Source organism: Drosophila miranda, assembly GCF_003369915.1.
Source record: "Drosophila miranda strain MSH22 chromosome Y unlocalized genomic scaffold, D.miranda_PacBio2.1 Contig_Y1_pilon, whole genome shotgun sequence".
Lineage (NCBI taxonomy): Eukaryota > Metazoa > Arthropoda > Insecta > Diptera > Drosophilidae > Drosophila > Drosophila miranda.
In genome coordinates this window covers 45,304,752-45,327,582 of record NW_022881603.1, presented here as the reverse complement: position 1 = coordinate 45,327,582, position 22,831 = coordinate 45,304,752, and the positions used below count along the sequence as shown (strand labels likewise).

The 22,831-nt window shown below is 46.6% G+C and overlaps 1 pseudogene; it reads left to right on the top strand.

The window, feature by feature from the left end:
• Window positions 1-329: 329 nt before the first annotated feature.
• The window catches only part of LOC117191699, a 51,884-nt pseudogene continuing 29,382 nt past the window's right edge, over window positions 330-22,831 (top strand).

Genomic DNA, 22,831 nt, shown 5'->3' with positions numbered 1-22,831 from the left:
CACTACATATCCCGATGCCAGGCATTTATAGATCTCCCTGTTTTTTCTCGATACAAGGAGGTGAAGAAGCGCCATTTATGTCTAAACTGCCTCAACAAAGGCCATTCATTGCAACGCTGCAAGTCAGGGGCATGTAGAAATTGCCAAGCCGAGCATCACACACTGCTCCACATGCAGTCGGGCGCTGACGCTGAGTTGCCGTCGCCGAGCACGGAATCGACCCAGCATGATCCTGCAAGTGCCCTAGTAGCAAGCAAATATATTAGCCCTCCCCCCTCCAGTCAAAAATCTCTGCAAATCGCGCTTAGACGTCTCTCGCAAAGGAACTGCCGCTGGTTACGTGTCCGAAAATTCCATAAAAAGCGAAATGAGTCACAAATTCATTGGTGTCTGCCTGCTGCTGGGCTGCCTTGTCGCCTCCGTCCACAGCGCTGGCAAGGTGCCCATTGCCATTTACTACGAGTCCCTGTGCCCGGACAGCGCCAAGTTCATTACGGAGCAGCTGTATCCGGCCGTAAAGAGAGCTGCGCGATGTGGTGGATCTCACATTTGTGCCGTTCGGCAAGTCCCAGTTCTTCACGCAGGGCGCCGAGGTGACCTTCACCTGCCACCATGGACCGAACGAGTGCTACGGCAACAAGGTGCATGCCTGCGCCATCGAGCACATCCAAGCCAACGCCTACCAGATTGAGTACACGCGCGAGTCGCTGACCACCCTCGACTTCATCAACTGCCTGATGCGGGCCGGCAAGAATTTCCCGGACAACGTGTACCCCGGCCAGCGCTGTGCCACTACATCAACAACTGGGAGAACATCAAGACCTGCGCCAACACCACCGAGGGCAGTCAGCTGCTTCGTAAGGCCGGCGAAGCCACAATGCGGCTCAAGGAGCCCCTCACCAGCGTGCCCAGTATTCTCTTCAACGAGCAATTTGAGAAGAAGGTCAACGACCGCGCCCAGGTCAACTTCATTGGCACCCTCTGCCAGTACGTCTCGGCGCCCCAGCCCAGAATCTGCGCTCAGAGATCACGTCGGGGTCACCAAATTTTATGTGGAGATAATGTTTCCCCAATCGGCCGACTAATTATTTCGAATTAAATAAAACTCGGCGCAGAAATAAAATTACGATATGTTCTTTAATGCGTGACATCCAAATTGCAAGTGTGGCTTGCCTGCCCTTTACATTGCCGCTCCGATCGCTAAGCGCAGCTTCGCTCGGCTGACGTCGGTAGGCAGACGCAAAGCGGAGATAGCGAAGAGCGAGCTGGCAGAGAGCGTTTAGCAGGGCAAGCACGCGCAAAGCTTTAACAAACAAATGAGTGACATAGACATAAGTAACAAACAAAATAAGCGGCTGAGGGCCAAGAATTAGGTGCTATTTGGCAAGCAGCTAATCGGCTGGGTTCTGCTCCGAACAGATGGGATAGTGTTAACTGCTTGATACACTGTCCTTTACATTTATGGTGCCGTGAATTGTTGGGTGATGCCCCACGTTTTCATTACCTGTTTCGTCTTTCTGCTTGTAAATTGTACGCCGTTGTCTGAGATCAATCGCTTTGGTGCACCTCCCCTCGCCAGTATTTTTTCTCTGAACGCCTTTAGGAATGCGTCAGCTGTTGCGCTTCTTGCAGGTGTGACCTCCACCAATTTCGAAAATTTATCTATAAACACGATTAGTGCGGTGTTGCCGTGCGGCGACCTTGGGAGTGGTCCCACGAAATCGACGCATATTGTTTCCCATGGTGCGTTTGCGATTTTGGTCAGCATTTTGCCTGCCGATGCTTGCTGCGATACCTTAAATTTTTGGCAGCTTTCGCATGTTCGTACGAATCGTGTTACGTCTCTGCTTGGCCCTGGCCAAAAGTATCGCTGCCTTATTCTGATTTTCGTGCGTCTGATCCCGAGATGTCCGGCTGTTGGGTTTGTGTGATTTTCGGTTAGTACCCTCTGTCTCTCTTGTTTTGGAACGCACAGTTTCCAGGGTTGATCGTCTTCGTCGGTTTGGCTTGGTATGTGTCGGTATAATCTTCCGTGTTTTATGGTATAATCCGTAGCTTCTTTTGGTGTCATCTCTACTTGGTTCCATTTGTTTTGATACCAAGCGCATTCTACAATTTCTGCTATTCGGGTTCTGCGTGGTAAGCGGAAGAGTCCGTCCGCCACTGCGTTCAACTTGCCTTTCCGATATCGTATTTCGAATGAGAATGGTTGCAGTCCCAATGCCCATCTTGCTACTCGTCCGGATGGGCTTTCGATGGAATTTAACCATTTGAGGGCTAGGTGATCTGTAATTACGATTGGTAGCCTTCTAGGTACATCCTCATCTTGTGTCTACCCCAGTAGATGGCTAGGCATTCTTTTTCCGTTGCGGAGTATTTGGTTTCCTCGCTTTTGAGCTTGCGTAGGAAATTACATGTTCTCCGTCCGCATCTTCGTGGGTCAACACCGCTCCTAGGCCGCAGTCGCTTGCGACTGTTTGGAGTATGAATGTTTTTCTGAAGTCTCGGCATGCTAATATTGGTGCTTCCGTTAGACACAGCTTTAGGTCTTGGAAGCTGTTCTCTTGTGCTTCGCCCCACTCAAATTTTTGCCCCTTTTTTAATAGGTCTTGTAGAGCTTTTGCTCGTTCGGTGTACGCTGGTACGAATCTGCGGTACCAAGATGCCAGGCCCAAAAAACTATGCAGCTGTTTCAGTGTAGTTGGTGCGGTGAGTTCTTTGATGGCCGCCACTTTGTCTGGGTCTGTGTGTATTCCTTCCTCGCTCACCATGTGTCCTAGATATTTAAGTTTCTTTTGGAAAAAGTGGCATTTTGCTGCGTTAATGCGTAGGTTTGCTGTCCGTAGTCGTTCGAATACCGTTTGTAGTTTCTGCATGTGTTCAACTTTCGTCCGCCCAATCACGATTATGTCGTATAGGTATGCGAAAGCGAATGGTTCCATGTCCGGTCCGATTACCAAGTCTAGGGCTCTTTGGAACGTTGCAGGTGCTGTTGTGAGTCCGAATGGCATGACCTGCGTGGTACAATCATCGCCCGGGAGCTGTAAAGGCTGTGTAGTGTCGGCTCTGTGTTTTTCCATTGGGATTTGCCAATACCCGACTTTAAGTCGAGCGTGCTAATGTATTTAGCCTCTTTAAGCTGATTTAGAATAAAGTCCATCCGTGGTAATGGGTATGCATCCTTCTCTGTTTTTTCGTTTAACAGTCTGTAGTCCACGCAGACCCTCCAATCTCCAGTTTTCTTTTTTATGAGGACAATCGGTGAGCTGTATGGGCTTTGTGATGGTTCTATTAGATCTTGCCTTATGAGTTCGCTGATCTCTTTGTTGATGATTTCCATTTGCGCTGGGTTTCTTGGGTAATACCTCTGTTTGACTGGTCTGTCATCCTTCAGAAATATCCGATTTTTCGTAACATTGCTCACCCCTTCAAGAGTGTTGGATTTCTGTACCTCCGTTGTGATCCATTTTTCGATTTCCTCGTCCGTTGGCTCTGTTACCGAATGTCTTGCGCTTTCCTCTTTTTTTTTTGGGTTTGGTTCCCCGTTGAAGTTGATTGTGGCTTCTCCGCACGTTATTGATGTGCCTGCCTCCTTTAAGAATTCCATTCCTAGGATGGGGGGGTCTGGTACCCCTGTCATGATTAGGAATGATTGGGTGGTTTCTTTTCCCCCTAGTTCTACTGTTAGTTTGATTCTTCGTGTTGTTCTCCGAGTGCTTCGATCCGCGATACCTTCTCCTTTTAGTTTTTCGGCCGCCCTTTCGTTTATCATGCATCTTGTTGCTTATTACTTCCATCAGTTGTGATCCAATCCTGGCCCGTCCTAAAAGTTGGTTCTTGTTAAATATTAGTTATGTGTTGTCCCGCTCAGCTGGTTTTGGGCCACAGGAGATTCGCGGGTTGGTCCTGCGCCCTGTGTGTTTTCCGGTTGTTTTCTGCAACAGTCTATTGTGCGTACTCCTTGTTTGTTGCAGGTCCAGCAGTACAGTACGGGTTCCCTGCTGCATGTTCGGGCCTCGGGGCCCATAGATTCCCCATCTTTGACATTTCCTTTGTCGGTATTGCGTCCTTTGCCATGCTGGTTGGTCGTTTTGTGGGTAATTCCATTGGCGACCTGTAACCTTGGAGAGTCCTGCATCTGTCTCAATTTATTCGAATTCCTCTGTGATGATAATCAATTCCGACAGCGTTTGGAATTCTCTACTATTCACGTATAGTTTCAGCGGCAGCCGGCAGTTCTGGTATATTATTTCCAGTTTTTCCTGCTCTGTGTAGGTTCCGAACCTCCTTAACTTCCTTATTTCTTGGATATAGTCTCGAACTGGTTCTGTTTCCGCTTGTTTTCGCTCTGCCACTTGTTTTGCAAGCTCCTCTTGGTATCTGGGGGATATGAGGTTTTCTTTATCTGTTTTGGAAATAGCGATTTCTTCCTGCCTGTCCTGGTCTCCCCTTGGATCTCTTCCATTGTTGGTTTTTGTGGTACTCCTTTTGGTGATTGTTGCCTTGGGCTCTTGGTTCTCGGGATTTTCCCTCGTGTTTGGGTATTTGCTAGTTGTTCTAGCCTCTCTCGAATATTTATTGGGAGGTCTGATCTCTCCGAAAATTGTAGTAGTTGTTTCTTTTGGGTCTTTATACTACTTTATACTAATCTATATATAGCAAACGTCGGGGAGGAGCACACCTTCGTGGGTCCGACTTCATCCAACGTGCTAGACCTAACACTAGCAACGGGAAACAGTACTACGGTATCTAGCTGGAGGGTCCTTGAAAGACCCTCCTTCTCAGATCACAAGTACATTCAGTTTAAGTGCGACTTCAAACATTCTTCGAAGGTAATAGTCTATAGAAACCCCCGGAATACAAACTGGGAAAAGTTTAAAAAGACAGTTACTTCGAAGCTCGCGAGTCCGGGCACAGTGAAATCCGCGGAGGACATAGAGAAGTCTCTAGAGACCCTATCCAACGCGTTGCTGGACGCCTACCACACATCGTGCAAACCCTGGAGGACGAAGAAGGGGACAAAGCCACTCTGGTGGAGGGACAACCTCAAGGAATTCTTTAAGATCGCCAAACAAGCGAACGAAGGGATCGTCTATGAGGAATACAGACTCCTACTCAGGAGCTACAAGAAGGAAATACGTAAAGCACAACGGAACTCGTGGAGGACTTTCTGCTCCAACATCGAGAAAGTACCAGAAACCGCACGGCTACGAAATCTGCTCTCTAAGCAGCCTACCATACAAAGCCAATTAAAGCTAGATGACGGACAGTGGACAGAGGGCAGTGACGAAGCCCTAACAGCACTAATGGAGGAACATTTCCCTGGTTGCACCGAGGTCGCTGATGCCAAAGAGCACCAGGACCTAGCAACCGAGGAACAACACCCCCCAACAGATTTGTAAACCACCAAGCGAATCCACTGGGCAATAGACTCCTTTGCGGGCACAAAAGCACCAGGACTTGACGGGATATTCCCAGCCATGATGCAGGTGACCAAAGAGGCGATTACCCCATGGCTCTCCGCAATATTCACAGCTTGTATAAGTACTGGCTATATCCCTATCCAATGGAGAACCTCGAGAGTTGTCTTCCTCCCAAAGGCAGGAAAGTGCAGCCATGCGAGTCCCAAGGACTATAGACCGATAAGCCTTACCTCCTTTATATTAAAAACGCTAGAAAAGCTGCTGGACTTACACATCAGGAATGAGGTAGGGGGACTGATGTCAACCAACCAGCATGCCTATACTAAAGGGAAATCGGTGGAGACCGCACTACATTCGGTAGTAGCTACCATTGAGAAAGCCCTTCACAATAAAAAGTATGCACTGGGAGTATTCGTGGACATCTCCGGAGCATTCAACAACGTGGCTACGGAAGCAATAACAAATTGCCTGGTAGCAACTAATACACACCCAGCAATCAACCTGTGGATAAGGAACCTCCTAGGATGCAGACGGGTGCAATCAGAGTGGGGCACCGCTTCCATGGTGAAAGAGGCACACAGAGGCACACCCCAGGGTGGAGTCCTGTCGCCCCTCCTGTGGAATCTGGTGGTCGACCACCTCATCAAGAGATACGAAAGGAAGGCCCCAATAATAACAGCTTATGCGGACGACATAAGCATACTTATTACGGGTGTTTGCCCATCGACCCTCAGCTCACTAATGCAACGAACACTCAGGGAGATACGCGAGTGGGCGGAAGAAGTAGGACTCAGTATCAACGCGGACAAGACGGACCTCATCCTCTTTACCAAGAGGTACAAGGTACCGATATGGACCCCCCGAAGATCAATCAAACTAGGCTAACCCCAAAAACACAAGTCAAATACCTGGGCACAGTACTGGATAGTAAACTGGCATGGAAACCCAATGTATTGGAAAGGGTGAAGAAGGCCACCATTGCGCTTTATGCATCCAAGAAGATGCTCAGCAGCACATGGGGCCTATCTCCGGCTCTGATGCATTGGATTTACATCTCGGTGGTGCGACCAACTCTGCTGTATGGAGTCTTAGTGTGGTGGCAAGCTACTGGAAAGAAAACGTATCATAAGCTTATGGAAAGGACTCAGCGACAGGCTTTGCTCTGTATTACAGGGGCGCTGAGGTCAACCCCAACAAAAGCACTCGAACCCTACTTGGAATCGAACCCCTAGACATCCACGCCCGTCTGACTGCAGGAAAGGCAGCACAACGCCTCATCGCTTCAGGAAATATGTCGCCACAAGAATACGGGCATAGTTCAATTGGAAGGGAAATGAACAGATCAACTGATTACATGACCCCCCAAACATGCCTCAACGTAAAAACAACTGCGTCCTTGGGACCTGAAGACTGGAAAATCGGAAGAGACCAAACGGAGCACCTCAATATATATACGGACGGCTCCAAGATGGACGGAGGAGTAGGAGCGGGCCTATACTGTACAGACCCTGAGATAAGGCTGTCATATAAGCTACCGGACCATTGTAGCATATTCCAGGCAGAGGTTTTTGCCATCAGGAAAGCAGCAGAAGTCGCTCTTCTCACTGAAAGAGCACACGATGCGGTCAACCTATTCGTCGACAGCCAAGCGGCGATAAGATCCATGCAGTCGTCCGCAGTCAGTTCCAGAAATGTCTTGGCGAGCAGGGAGGCACTAGATACCCTAAGCACGACAAAGTCAGTGCGGATCTACTGGATTCCCAGCCACCAGGGCATCGAAGGGAACGAGACGGCGGACGTACTAGCTAAGGAAGGCGTCGGGCTGGCGAATACGAGAACCGAGAACGTGCCTGTCTCCCTCAGAACGCTGCAAAGCGATCTAGAAAAGCAGGCCGGATCACAAACCGAATGTAGGTGGAGGAGTACCACCGCCTGCAGAACCTCGAAAATCATGTGCAAGGAACGCAATGACAAACTCAGCCACTACCTGCTGCACCTACCACGGAAGGACTGCAGATTATTAGTGGGAATATTAACGGGACACTGCCTGGCTGCGGCGCATGCGACAAAGCTAGGAATCACAAACAGAGACAGTTGTAGGAAATGTGACGATTCTGGGGCAACCGAAACCCTAGAACATCTCATCTGCAACTGTCCTGCTCTCTTAAGGGCAAGGAGGAAATACCTGGGCGCCCCAGTGCTGGCATCACTGGAAGATGCCTCCAAGAGGACGCCACAGCAACTACTGGCCTATGCGAAAAATACCTCGATCCTCGAGGACTTCAAACCCACTAAACACTGCCGCGACGGTTAATACCCCCCCCCCCCCCCCCCCCCCCCCCCCCCCCCCCCCCCCCCCCCCCCCCCTATCCGGACAACTAAGGGCCATACTGGCCTATGTGGGGCCCCCTCTGAGGGCCGTCCGGGTCAACCTAACCTAACCTAACCTTCTTTTGGGTCTCTAGTCCATCCAGTTTCTCCAATCCGAATTCCTCGCAATAGTTTTGTAACTCCAGTTCCGTTGCTTGGTTTATCCATTGTTTTGCCATCTTGACCTTTGAGATTATGCTTCTTATGCTACCACAACCTGCTCGGGCGCCACTGTGATGGCGCTTCGGCCGGGGTATGCTCGTCGCGCCGTGTTCCACAGAAATTTGTTTGATCTCTGGGTGTGGTAGCTGAAAGAGAGTCTCGTGGTTCAAGAATAAGGCGGGTCTTGAGCGGTTATAACAGAGATAGAGTTATTTTTTATTGTTCTTGTGGAGATAATGTTTTTTATCCCCAGTCGGCCGACTAATTATTTCGAATTAAATAAAACTCGGCGCAGAAATAAAATTACGATATGTTCTTTAATGCGTGACATCCAAATTGCAAGTGTGGCTTGCCTGCCCTTTACATTGCCGCTCCGATCGCTAAGCGCAGCTTCGCTCGGCCGACGTCGGTAGGCAGACGCAAAGCGGAGATAGCGAAGAGCGAGCTGGCAGAGAGCGTTTAGCAGGGCAAGCAAGCGCAGAGCTTTAACAAACAAATGAGTGACATAGACATAAGTAACAAACAAAATAAGCGGCTGAGGGCCAAGAATTAGGTGCTATTTGGCAAGCAGCTAATCGGCTGGGTTCTGCTCCGAACATTCACCCCCCGTTGGAAGGCAAAGGCTTTCAACAGATCCATCCTGAAGGGGCAGAACCGCTATTTTTCCAACGGCCCTCTTGAAAAGGCCTTTTTGAGTGCGGATGACGGCTACTCTGATGGTTCCATCTTTTCCTGGGATGACGCTCTCAATGCGGCCAAGCGGCCACCTTAATGGTGGCAGCGTTTCCTCCTTTAACATTACCACCGCTCCTAGCTTGATGTTTGGAGACGATGACCGCCACTTGCTCCGCTCCTGAAGAATCGAAAGATACGCCGTGCTCCATTTTCTCCAAAACGCCTGCTTCATTTGACACAGCCGCTGCCATCGACTAAGTAGGTTGACCCGGAGATGCGCCACATCTGGCTCGTCGAATGCAGCTTTCGGGGCTCCATTGAGAAAGTGGTTTGGCGTGAGCACATCTAGATCATCGGGACTTTCTGTAATTGCATAAAGCGGACGGGAATTTAACAAAGCAGAGATTTCACAAGCCAAGGTCTGAATTTCATCAAGAGTAAAAATGTAGGTCCCGACGATGCGATGAAAATGATATTTAGCTGCTTTAACAGCCGCCTCCCACAAACCCCCAAAATGAGGTGAGCGAGGGGGGATGAATTTCCAGTCGATTCCACTAGAAACGCAGAGATGTGACACAGCCGACGTATGAGGATCGCTGAGGAACATTTGCCGAAGCTCCAAAAGCTCATTTTTTGCTCCTACAAAATTTGTAGCGTTGTCTGACCAGATGATTCGAGGTTTGGGACGTAGACTTATAAAACGCCTTAATGCTGCCAGAAAGGATTCTGTAGATAGATCCCGAACGACTTCCAAATGAGTTGCTTTGGTGCTAAAGCATACGAAGACAGCGATGTAACATTTGATAGGAGGCCTGCTTCTGACTTCCGACTTGTGATAAAAGGGTCCGCAAAAATCAACGCCCGTTGTGTGGAATGCTGGATTAGTCCTTACGCGATCCGCAGGCAAGTTTCCCATGATATGTTCCCTCAGCACTGGCTTCAAACGAAAGCATCTAACACATTTGCGAATGATTCCCGCAACATATTTGCGTCCGCCAATAGGCCAGAATTTTTGCCGAAGCAGTCCGAGCAATCCTTGAGCTCCTGCGTGGAGAAACCTTTCGTGAAAGAAGATAATAATAGAGACAGTGACAGGATGTCCCTTAGGAAGCAGGATCGGGTGCTTCGCGTCGTAGTCCAATTCGGCATTTTGGAGGCGGCCTCCAACACGCAGCAATCCAAAGCTATCCAGAAATGGATTCAGTGAGGCCATCGTGCTTTTTGGGGGTAGGGCCTGTTTGCTGGCGAGGGCCCTTATCTCTTCCGAAAATTGTTGCTGCTGTATTGCCCTTATGAGCAAATGCGTACCATTTTTGATGTCGATTACGGTAAGTTGACCCTTCGACCGCGCTATGCCTTTGTCCTTGAGAATGTAGAATCGATATATGTAAGCAAAGACGCGCTGCATGGATCCGAATGAGTTTTGAAATTTGCAATCGTACGATACATCCCTTTCGTTTGAAACAACCAATGCTGCATGACGACGTTCTGGTACATCGGTCGGCAATTGCAAGCCTGCAGGCCACTCTGAGCTCTCAAGACGCAAGAATGGTGGTCCAGAGATCCAAAGGCTGCTATCCATTAGTTCAGCGGGCGTGGCTCCACGTGATATGATGTCGGCAGGATTCAACTTTGTGGGCACGTGATGCCAAGTCATTCCAGCGGTGAGCTCCTGAATCCGCTGAACTCGATTAGAAACAAATATATTAAAATTCAATGGTGATTCTCGAATCCAGGCAAGGGCTATGGACGAATCCGACCAGCAATGTATTTGGCATGGAGCTGATAATCCCTTAACTATGGTGGACACTAGTTCGGCTAATACGAGGGCAGCGGACAGCTCAAGCTTGGGGATAGTCATACTTTTCAAGGGCGCGACTCTGGATTTAGAGCATAAGAGATGACTTTGCACAATGCCAAGAGCTTCCGAACGCATGTATACACAGGCGCCATATGCTGCTTGGCTCGCATCACAAAACGCGTGCATTTCTAATCTGGCTTGCTGCCGAAGCACGTAACGTGGAAACTTAAAGTTTTTAACCATCGACAACTGCGAAGTCAGCTCAATCCAAGTCGTATGTAGATCCTGGGGCAGGCTTTCGTCCCAATTCAATTTTAGGCTTTCGTTCCATAGCGACTGCATAAATATTTTAGCTTTTGTGATGATGGGAGAGATGAGCCCTAGAGGATCGTAGAACCTAGCTAGTGTAGACAGGACCGAACGCTTCGATATTGGGCCTGCAGCGGTTCCGACGTGAGCGAAGCTAAACAGAAGATTGTCCGTGGTGGGATCCCAAACTAGACCAAGCGCCTTGGTTACTTCAGTCCCGTCATGAAAGGTAAGGAACTTTTCGCGATCCGCCTCCGATACGCCTTCCAAAGCAGCGGGTTCATTGGAACACCATTTACGTATGGGAAAACATCCTTTCGAAAGTAGCTCCTTTACCTGCTGACGAATTTTGATGACAGAATCAATGCTGTCCCCTCCAGATATGAGATCATCGACATAGAAATCTCTTCGAACAACATCAGCGCCAAGCGGAAAACGCAACTCTTCATCATTTGCCAATTGATGCATAGCACGAATTGCTAAGAAAGCGGCAGGTTTGGTTCCGTAAGTAACAGTCTCCAACTTGAACACCTGAATCTCCTCCTTCGGGTCATTGCGCCATAGGATGCACTGCACGTGCGTATCGGGATGGGAAACGCGTACACAGCGGTACATTTTGCAGATATCGCCACACAAGGCGACTTTAAAAAAGCGGAAACGAAGCAGAGTTATCAGAATTTTAGGTTGGATGGTGGGTCCAGCCATAAGCGCATCATTCAGTGATACTCCAGACGCTGTTTTGGCAGATCCATCGAACACTACGCGTAATTTGGTGGTTGTACTATCCTGCTTGTGGACGCAATGGTGAGGCAAGAAGTACTGCGGGAGGTCTGACTGCCGCGAAGCTGGCGACATGTGTCCTAAATCACGATACTCCTGAAGAAACTCCATATATTTTGCCTTAAGCTGTGCACTTTTTGCTAGCTTCCTCTCCAAATTGAGAAATCTACGTAGCGCCTGCTGATACGATTCTCCTAATTCCTCTAGACTGAATTTGGTTGGCAAACGCACGGAGTAAGCTCCGGACTCTAGGCGAATGCAGTTTGTGACGAAATGCTGTTCGCAATGAACATCTTCCTCCGAAATTGATGAGGGCGAATAATCTCCATCGACTTCCCAAAACCGCCTTACAATATCGCACAAATTAGTCTCGCAAGCGGAGATGACAGGGGGATCTTCAACGGCTGCTAGCGCCGCACGGGCTTTCTCAGAGTTTTTAATACTTCCTGACACTATCCAGCCAAGTTTCGTCTTCTGCAATGTTGGCAATTGGTCTGACAGTCGAATCTGTCCAACGCACATTAATTCGAAAAACAAACCAGCACCTATCAACAGATCGACACGCTGGGGCTTGGCGAAATTAGGATCAGCTAGTTTTAGGTTATTTGGCATTGGCCAATCCTTTGCGTCTAGGCCGAAGTTAGGCTGCATTCCTGTGATTGAGGCAGTGATAATTGCAGAGAGGAAACCGCGATAGCTTTCGTCTTGAGATTGCAGGACGATGTCCACAGCCTTGCTGGATGGTAGAATTGACTCTCCAATACCGGCGATTTTAACGTGAGACGGGTGAGGATCTAACTGCAGCTGATTGGCGAGTCTCGATGTTATAAAGTTAACCTGAGAAGCGGAATCTAAAATGGCACGACATGGAATAAGCGATCCAAAACGGCCCCTGACATATACGATTGCAGTAGCTAGCAGCACGTTTTGGCTAGGCAGAGATTTTTGACTCGAGGGGGGAGGGATAATATATTTGCTTGCTACTAGGGCACTTGCAGGATCATGCTGGGTCGATTCCGTGCTCGGCGACGGCAACTCAGCGTCAGCGCCCGACTGCATGTGGAGCAGTGTGTGATGCTTGGCTTGGCAATTTCTACATGCCCCTGACTTGCAGCGTTGCAATGAATGGCCTTTGTTGAGGCAGTTTAGACATAAATGGCGCTTCTTCACCTCCTTGTATCGAGAAAAAACAGGGAGATCTATAAATGCCTGGCATCGGGATATGTAGTGCTCGGGGGATTTGCAATACTTGCATGTTGAGCTATTATGATCGTTAATGGAGGTGATTAGGGTGCTAGGTTTACTTTCTCCCACCTGCTGGCTAGGAATTGTTACCATAGCCGATCCCAAATTTTCCAGCATCCGACATCTTGCTTCCAAGAATGAGGCCATGCTTGACCACCGAGGCAATCCTGACGTCGGCAAGTTCTCTTCCCATTTCTCCTTGGTCTTGTGGTCCAATTTCGTGCCTATGATGAAGATCAGCAACCCATCGGAAATCTCCTGCGGGGTCGCCAAGGTCTGAAGTGCACGCAAGTGCGAATTGATTTTATCGCTGAGCGCGCGCAAGCCGATAGCCGAGCCCTTCTCCACCCCTTGCAGCACGAAGAAGTTGTTGACGTGTGCCTGAAAATGTAACAGTTTATTATCGAATCGCAACATTAGTAAATTCAACGCCTTGTCGTAATTCTCCTCAGAAAGTTCCAAGGAACGAATCGTATCCAGCGCAGCACCATCTAGACATCCACGAAGATATTGGAATTTTTCGATGATTGGTATACGATGGTCTTTGTGCACCATTGTCGAAAACATCGCGTGGAATTCTGGCCAATCCATGTAGCTCCCACTGAATCGCGGAAGCTGCAACTCGGGCATTCGAGAACGGCCTATACTATTATAGGCGAACAACGACGAATTCCCCTCGAGAGTATGCCGAGCCGTTGAATTGGCAACATTTACCGTGCGAGCAGCCATCAACTCCCGCGACAGCCTGGACCTAACCTTGACATAAACATTCGAAAAGTCCAGCCGGGCATCATGGGCTAACTGCAGGAAATCCAGCCTTTCAAGGCTCGTTTGAGCGGCATCGAAATCCGCATTCATTCGCTCGATTTGCTCTAAGCGAGCTTGAAGTTCTGCCTCATCTAACTCGGCAAGCTCTTCCTTGGTAAGAAAGCGATCCATGGCCTTTAGTTGGCGCGCGATGGACTCGGCCTTGTGCTTGTAGAAATCTACATCACTCGGCATTGCTGCGTTCGCGACATTGGTAGGCTCAGGTGCTGCCATGTTGAGGTTTTAAAAGAGTCACTCAGCACGACCGAAAAAGACACCCTGTATACGTATAAACGTGGGAACCGAAAGCAAAGGGATTACAGCTAATGCCTTTAGCTGTGCGGCTGTGCGAGCTGTCCGATTCCGCTTTGTACTCCGCTTGTGTGTATTAGTGAGTTCGCTGCACTGCCTACCGCACTGCACTGACCGAATTGTCGCGACAGAGAAATTAATAGCCAGCAATGCGTGTATGTAGGTGTATGTAAGTGTGTTTTAGCACCGAATTGTGCTTAACCGCCGAAAATTTGCTAGGGCTAACGAATGTCGATCGCGAATGATTATTAATTGACACTGCAACTCTTCGATCACGTCGGGGTCACCAAATTTTATGTGGAGATAATGTTTTTTATCCCCAGTCGGCCGACTAATTATTTCGAATTAAATAAAACTCGGCGCAGAAATAAAATTACGATATGTTCTTTAATGCGTGACATCCAAATTGCAAGTGTGGCTTGCCTGCCCTTTACATTGCCGCTCCGATCGCTAAGCGCAGCTTCGCTCGGCCGACGTCGGTAGGCAGACGCAAAGCGGAGATAGCGAAGAGCGAGCTGGCAGAGAGCGTTTAGCAGGGCAAGCAAGCGCAGAGCTTTAACAAACAAATGAGTGACATAGACATAAGTAACAAACAAAATAAGCGGCTGAGGGCCAAGAATTAGGTGCTATTTGGCAAGCAGCTAATCGGCTGGGTTCTGCTCCGAACAGTTCTTAAAAGGTACAAAGTTTGGTAGGTGCGCGGGTTTTTTTCTTCTGGCTCTTCCTTCGGGTCGGCTGCCGGGGTCGTCCTTCGGGTTTGCCGCACGTGGCGGATGGTTGCGTGCGGGTCCTGGTAGTCTTCTGGTCGGTGTCGGTTGGGGTCGCGGAGGTCTAATGCGCTCCGAGGAGAAGAATGTTGCGGAGGGTGAATGCGCTCCGAGGAGAATAAATGTTGCGGAGGGTTAATGCGCTCCGAGGAGAAATAATGTTGCGGAGGGTTAATGCGCTCCGAGGAGAAATAATGTTGCGGAGGGTGAATGCGCTCCGAGGAGAATAAATGTTGCGGAGGGTTAATGCGCTCCGAGGAGAATAAATGCTGCGGGGGGTTAATGCGCTCCGAGGAGAAATAATGTTGCAGAGGGTGAATGCGCTCCGAGGAGAATAAATGTTGCGGAGGGTTAATGCGCTCTGAGGAGAATAAATGTTGCGGAGGGTTAATGCGCTCCGAGGAGAAATAATGTTGCGGAGGGTGAATGCGTTCCGAGGAGAAATAATGTTGCGGAGGGTTAATGCGCTCCGAGGAGAAATAATGTTGCGGAGGGTGAATGCGCTCCGAGGAGAATAAATGTTGCGGAGGGTTAATGCGCTCCGAGGAGGGGAAAGGCGGCGGAGGTTTAATGCGCTCCGAGGAGGATCGCTGGGGCTGCTGGTGGCTGCTACTGATGCTTACCTCTCCACTGGCCGGAGCCCCTTTTATTTCCGAAAAGCAGCTGATTCGTACGGTATGTCCCTAGCGCGTTGTGCTGATGTGTCCCTAACGCGTTTGTACGGATCGGCTGATAGTGTGCCCGTTGGTGCTTGGGTTATGGTCACACTTGGGGCGGTCAGCTGTGCGTGTGACCGTGGGTGGCTGTGCTACGGGCCCAGTGGTGGTGATCAGCTGTGGTTGGTTTTATGTATCTTTTATTGTTTGTTTACTTATACTTATTTCTTTTATCCTTATGTGGCAGGTCTTCATGTATTGTCGCTTATGTTCTACTTATCCTACTAATACTTAGTTTTTAGTCTTCATGGCTTGTCTTGGTGTTTCGAGTATACTTAGTCTTCAGGGTTTCTAATGTTATTGTTGTGGTGTTTGTGGCGCCGGCGCTTGGTCTTCCTGGCGCTGGGCTTCACAACTATGAGCTGAGCGCCATCACTTGGCGATACATCTTTTTGATATCGGCAGTCAGGGCAAACCTGAGCAGACGGAAACGGAGCAGTGTCAAGTATAGTTCCTCTTGAATGGTAGGTCCGACCATCAGAATATCATTCAAGGCCACCTGTGAGGACGTCTTGGACGAAGCATCGAACACGACACGGAGTTTGGTAGACGTACTTTGGGGCCTCAGGACACACTGATGAGGAATTACGTATTGTGGAGTAGAAGGAATCTTATTGTCATTAGGAGACATATGACCTAAGGAGAGGTACTCTGCCATGAATTCCAAGTACATTTTCTTCAACTCAGGGTCACGATGCAATCTCTTTCCAAGCGATAAAAACCGCCGTTTAGCAAACTCAAAGGAGTTGCCTAAACAACTTGGATCTGATTTAAACGGGAGCCTTACTTCGAACCGACCTGATGACAGTAGATGGCATTTCTTCCAATGACCAAAAGTTTTTCAAAGCCCTATCGCTGGATACTCAAACTATTTTTAATTTGAGGAGCAGAACTCTTGGAAACATATTTTCCCGAAACAACCTAGCCAAGAAGGGTTTTCTGAAGAGTTATAAAGTCAGGATCTTGCATAATTTGACCAACAACTGATAATTCAAAGAACGATTATGCTCCTATCAGTATATCTATTCTTTGTGGCTTTTAGAAATAAGGGTCTACCAGTGGTAGGTTCTTTGGGATTCCCCAGTCAGTCAAATTCACTGACTGGTCTGGGTGATAACCTGAAATGAATTTCAGGATGCAAAAATCAAATGAGAACTCACTACCATTTATTCGCGACATCACCACTGTGTGTATTTTATCCTTCACTTGAGAATTAGATTCACCAATTCCAAGTATGTTTATTCACGACTCCTCTACGGATCTGTAAGCGATGACCAAGGTCCTCAGTAATGAAATTGATTTGTGATCCAGAGTCGAGCAGAGCTCTGGCCAAAAAGTTTTCACCACTCCTAGTTCGGACGAGTACGATCGATGTAGCCAGAATTACCCTGTCCAACGAAATCGGATGCAGAACATGCGATGTGAAAGTTTGATCGTCATTTGTAATGCATGATGTGAGCGGTTGCACACTTTGCATTTTACAACAGCGTGGCCTTTTCGCAGACAGTTAATGCGTAAGGATGCCGACTTGGCAAACTCAAACCTTTGCACAACGGAGAGACGCGAAAAAGGAGGGCATTTTGATACTGCATGGTTTCCTGAACAACAATAGCTACAAGTTTGTTGAGTTCTACTGTTGGTGAAAGTGGAAGAAGAAGCAAATGATCTGCGATTATGTTGCTTGCTTGGCATGACTCTGTCTTGCCTTGGCTTCGTCGATTATTCAGCAGACAGATGCTGGTATCGGCGATTCAAGACTTTCTCAAAGTCAGACCAAAGCGGCAACTTTTCATAGGTTAGCTGTTCGTCCCACTTTTGTTTGGTCACTGGGTCAACGCTGTTCACAACGATAAGAATGAGCATTGCTCTGAAAATTTTTGTATCGTCTCCGATCGACAGAAACGATCCGCAAATCGACGAAACAGTATCGATTAGATTTCTTAAGGACGATGCGTACTGATACAATATTCTCGGCAGATTGAACAGTGTGGAGATATTATTCGTGAAAATCATAAACTCGTCATATAATCGCTATAGGCCGGCCATGGCCTCTTCATATTTTGCTTCGGTGACTTGGGATGCCTTTATTGTTCCTAATGCTTCATCAGAGAGGCACGAAATCAAATGATTACATTTTTTGATCACTGGTATACTAGCGTCGCTATGAGCTAACTAGTCTCACGAAAAGGCTAATAACATTTTTGAACTATCGCTTGCTGCATCAAAGACGGTGATAAGTGACTGAATAAATCAAATGAATCTGTTGATGTAGATTCACTTGATTCTGTGGTGATTGTCAATATGACAATCGTATGCTGAATATGTAAATTTGTATGCTACCGGTTCATGTACAAGTAACAAATGGTCGCCGCAATCGGTACTTGAACAAATTGGGCTTCGGAGATGTGAATACGTCAGAGTTTTCTTTCGTACTGATTTTATTTGGTAAAATGCGAGGTTTATATACAAGTTCTATGAGTATAACTGTTTACTTAGGATATTAGGTATGTTTAATTAGTTCTGAGTATAATATTGCTAGGGAAATGTGTTATATATATTTAGGACTAAGCAATTACTACAAATCCAACAGTGGAATATTCCAAGGGTCAGATTTATGACGGTCACAATGGTTATCATGCAGATGGTGTGAGATTTGACCACATGCAGGTCATCCAGAATGTGTTTAATGATAGTGCTGTAAATATCTTAACAGTGTATGTACACAAATGCATGCAGCTGTCCGTTGTATATTTATTTAGGTCAGTAGTGCATGTCACATATTTATATTTAGAGCATATTATCGTTTATTTATTTAGGTGGCTGGGAAATCTTAACCTTTTATGGCTAGCTATTTGTCTAGGTCTAATCATACGATTTTGTATTTTAATTGAAATCGTACATCCTCCCGGCCGTTGAACATAGTATGCTCAACCATCATCAATATTGATTGTGAATGGATGCCTTGGTGCGTTTTCTTCACTAGCTGATGAGCTAAGTGTATGTCTCTGCTGAGAAGGGAGTCTTGTTGTGTACCACCTTTTAACCAGATGAATCATTACAATGATCATGATAAACAGCAGTGCAATGTATATGGCAATATGATGATGATAAATGGTTTCAAGATTGTGGGGTAACTTAAAACTTTTAGGTGGTAGCAGATTCGTTTCCATTTGATACAGCTCCTTGTAGTTCAGCTTTTCATCGTTCCTTGAAACTTTATTTGAAGAACGTTCAGTTGATGTTTCGTTGAGGTCACTATCTCCGAAACGAGCGTATTATAACTGCAGAGTAGTTTCCAATGTGCTCTGACTTGTGACAGTCATTAGCGAATTCCGAATGATGCATCCAGGTTCGGCGATCAATATTCCTGAGTGTTGTAGCTTGATATCCCAAATGCCATCTGCACATACCGCTGACAGCTTTAATGATGACTTTGTTGCAAAAATTAATCGATTTCTTTTATAACCATAAAAATGATTTTTTGTGTTGACTAGGTGACATGATGAGTCCGTTTTATTGTGAAACATTTGTAATTAACAACTTGTTTCGGCTGAGAACATTGTTTGTTTATTATAGCAAACAAAGTCATTGTTTGCTCTTTGATGACAGTTTTTAAATTCAGTCTCTGATAGTTCAACGAATTCATCACGGTGACTATTGATTGCCATATATGGTGTTTTTATTTCAAACATGCTTATCCCATTTTTATTTGGCACCGGAATCGCTGTCAATTTGTATATTTCCAGTTCGTTTGCTGAGACTAATGGAAATGTCACCTTGATAATTGCATGATCCTCTATTATAGTGCCTTCAGCTTTCATCATCTGGTACACCATGAGCATATTGTCGGGAGTTACTGGAAGTGATTGTCCTGGCCTTAAATGATCCCGTATCTGTTCCAGTTGCTCCTTGAGTTGTCGGCGGGTTAATGCGCTCCGAGGAGAAATAATGTTGCGGAGTGTGAATGCGCTCCGAGGAGAATAAATGTTGCGGAGGGTGAATGCGCTCCGAGGAGAATAAATGTTGCGGAGGGTTAATGCGCTCTGAGGAGAATAAATGTTGCGGAGGGTTAATGCGCTCCGAGGAGAAATAATGTTGCGGAGGGTGAATGCGTTCCGAGGAGAAATAATGTTGCGGAGGGTGAATGCGCTCCGAGGAGGGGAAAGGCGGCGGAGGTTTAATGCGCTCCGAGGAGGATCGCTGGGGCTGCTGGTGGCTGCTACTGATGCTTACCTCTCCACTGGCCGGAGCCGAACTGATGCTGATCGCTCTGGCGGAGCCCCTTTTATTTCCGAAAAGCAGCTGATCCGTACTGTATGTCCCTAGCGCGTTGTGCTGATGTGTCCCTAACGCGTTTGTACGGATCGGCTGATAGTGTGCCCGTTGGTGTTTGGGTTATGGTCACACTTGGGGCGGTCAGCTGTGCGTGTGACCGTGGGTGGCTGTGCTACGGGCCCAGTGGTGGTGATCAGCTGTGGTTGGTTTTATGTATCTTTTATTGTTTGTTTACTTATACTTATTTCTTTTATCCTTATGTGGCAGGTCTTCATGTATTGTCGCTTATGTTGTACTTATCCTACTAATTCTTATTTTTTAGTTTTCATGGCTTGTCTTGGTGTTTCGAGTATACTTAGTCTTCAGGGTTTCTAATGTTATTGTTGTGGTGTTTGTGGCGCTGGGCTTCACAACTATGAGCTGAGCGCCATCACTTGGCGATACATCTTTTTGATATCGGCAGTCAGGGCAAACCTGAGCAGACGGAAACGGAGAAGTGTCAAGTATAGTTCCTCTTGAATGGTAGGTCCGACCATCAGAATATCATTCAAGGCCACCTGTGAGGACGTCTTGGACGAAGCATCGAACACGACACGGAGTTTGGTAGACGTACTTTGGGGCCTCAGGACACACTGATGAGGAATTACGTATTGTGGAGTAGAAGGAATCTTATTGTCATTAGGAGACATATGACCTAAGGGGAGGTACTCTGCCATGAATTCCAAGTACATTTTCTTCAACTCAGGGTCACGATGCAATCTCTTTCCAAGCGATAAAAACCGCCGTTTAGCAAACTCAAAGGAGTTGCCTAAACAACTTGGATCTGATTTAAACGGGAGCCTTACTTCGAACCGACCTGATGACAGTAGATGGCATTTCTTCCAATGACCAAAAGTTTTTCAAAGCCCTATCGCTGGATACTCAAACTATTTTTAATTTGAGGAGCAGAACTCTTGGAAACATATTTTCCCGAAACATCGCAGCCAAGAAGGGGTTTCTGAAGAGTTATAAGGTCAGGATCTTGCATAATTTGACCAACAACTGATAATTCAAAGAACGATTATGCTCCTATCAGTATATCTATTCTTTGTGGCTTTTAGAAATAAGGGTCTACCAGTGGTAGGTTCCTTGGGACTCCCCAGTCAGTCAAATTCACTGACTGGTCTGGGTGATAACCTGAAATGAATTTCAGGATGCAAAAATCAAATGAGAACTCACTACCATTTATTCGCGACATCACCACTGTGTGTATTTTATCCTTCACTTGAGAATTAGATTCACCAATTCCAAGTATGTTTATTCACGACTCCTCTACGGATCTGTAAGCGATGACCAAGGTCCTCAGTAATGAAATTGATTTGTGATCCAGAGTCGAGCAGAGCTCTGGCCAAAAAGTTTTCACCACTCCTAGTTCGGACGCTTACGATCGATGTAGCCAGAATTACCCTGTCCAACGAAATCGGATGCAGAACATGCGATGTGTAAGTTTGATCCTCATTTGTAATGATTTGCACACTTTGCATTTTACAACAGCGTGGCCTTTTCGCAGACAGTTAATGCGTAAGGATGCCGACTTGGCAAACTCAAACCTTTGCACAACGGAGAGACGCGAAAAAGGAGGGCATTTTGATACTGCATGGTTTCCTGAACAACAATAGCTACAAGTTTGTTGAGTTCTACTGTTGGTGAAAGTGGAAGAAGAAGCAAATGATCTGCGATTATGTTGCTTGCTTGGCATGACTCTGTCTTGCCTTGGCTTCGTCGATTATTCAGCAGACAGATGCTGGTATCGGCGATTCAAGACTTTCTCAAAGTCAGACCAAAGCGGCAACTTTTCATAGGTTAGCTGTTCGTCCCACTTTTGTTTGGTCACTGGGTCAACGCTGTTCACAACGATAAGAATGAGCATTGCTCTGAAAATTTTTGTATCGTCTCCGATCGACAGAAACGATCCGCAAATCGACGAAACAGTATCGATTAGATTTCTTAAGGACGATGCGTACTGATACAATATTCTCGGCAGATTGAACAGTGTGGAGATATTATTCGTGAAAATCATAAACTCGTCATATAATCGCTATAGGCCGGCCATGGCCTCTTCATATTTTGCTTCGGTGACTTGGGATGCCTTTATTGTTCCTAATGCTTCATCAGAGAGGCACGAAATCAAATGATTACATTTTTTGATCACTGGTATACTAGCGTCGCTATGAGCTAACTAGTCTCACGAAAAGGCTAATAACATTTTTGAACTATCGCTTGCTGCATCAAAGACGGTGATAAGTGACTGAATAAATCAAATGAATCTGTTGATGTAGATTCACTTGATTCTGTGGTGATTGTCAATATGACAATCGTATGCTGAATATGTAAATTTGTATGCTACCGGTTCATGTACCAGTAACAAATGGTCGCCGCAATCGGTACTTGAACAAATTGGGCTTCGGAGATGTGAATACGTCAGAGTTTTCTTTCGTACTGATTTTATTTGGTAAAATGCGAGGTTTATATACAAGTTCTATGAGTATAATTGTTTACTTAGGATATTAGGTATGTTTAATTAGTTCTGAGTATAATATTGCTAGGGAAATGTGTTATATATATTTAGGACTAAGCAATTACTACAAATCCAACAGTGGAATATTCCAAGGGTCAGATTTATGACGGTCACAATGGTTATCATGCAGATGGTGTGAGATTTGACCACATGCAGGTCATCCAGAATGTGTTTAATGATAGTGCTGTAAATATCTTAACAGTGTATGTACACAAATGCATGCAGCTGTCCGTTGTATATTTATTTAGGTCAGTAGTGCATGTCACATATTTATATTTAGAGCATATTATCGTTTATTTATTTAGGTGGCTGGGAAATCTTAACCTTTTATGGCTAGCTATTTGTCTAGGTCTAATCATACGATTTTGTATTTTAATTGAAATCGTACATCCTCCCGGCCGTTGAACATAGTATGCTCAACCATCATCAATATTGATTGTGAATGGATGCCTTGGTGCGTTTTCTTCACTAGCTGATGAGCTAAGTGTATGTCTCTGCTGAGAAGGGAGTCTTGTTGTGTACCACCTTTTAACCAGATGAATCATTACAATGATCATGATAAACAGCAGTGCAATGTATATGGCAATATGATGATGATAAATGGTTTCAAGATTGTGGGGTAACTTAAAACT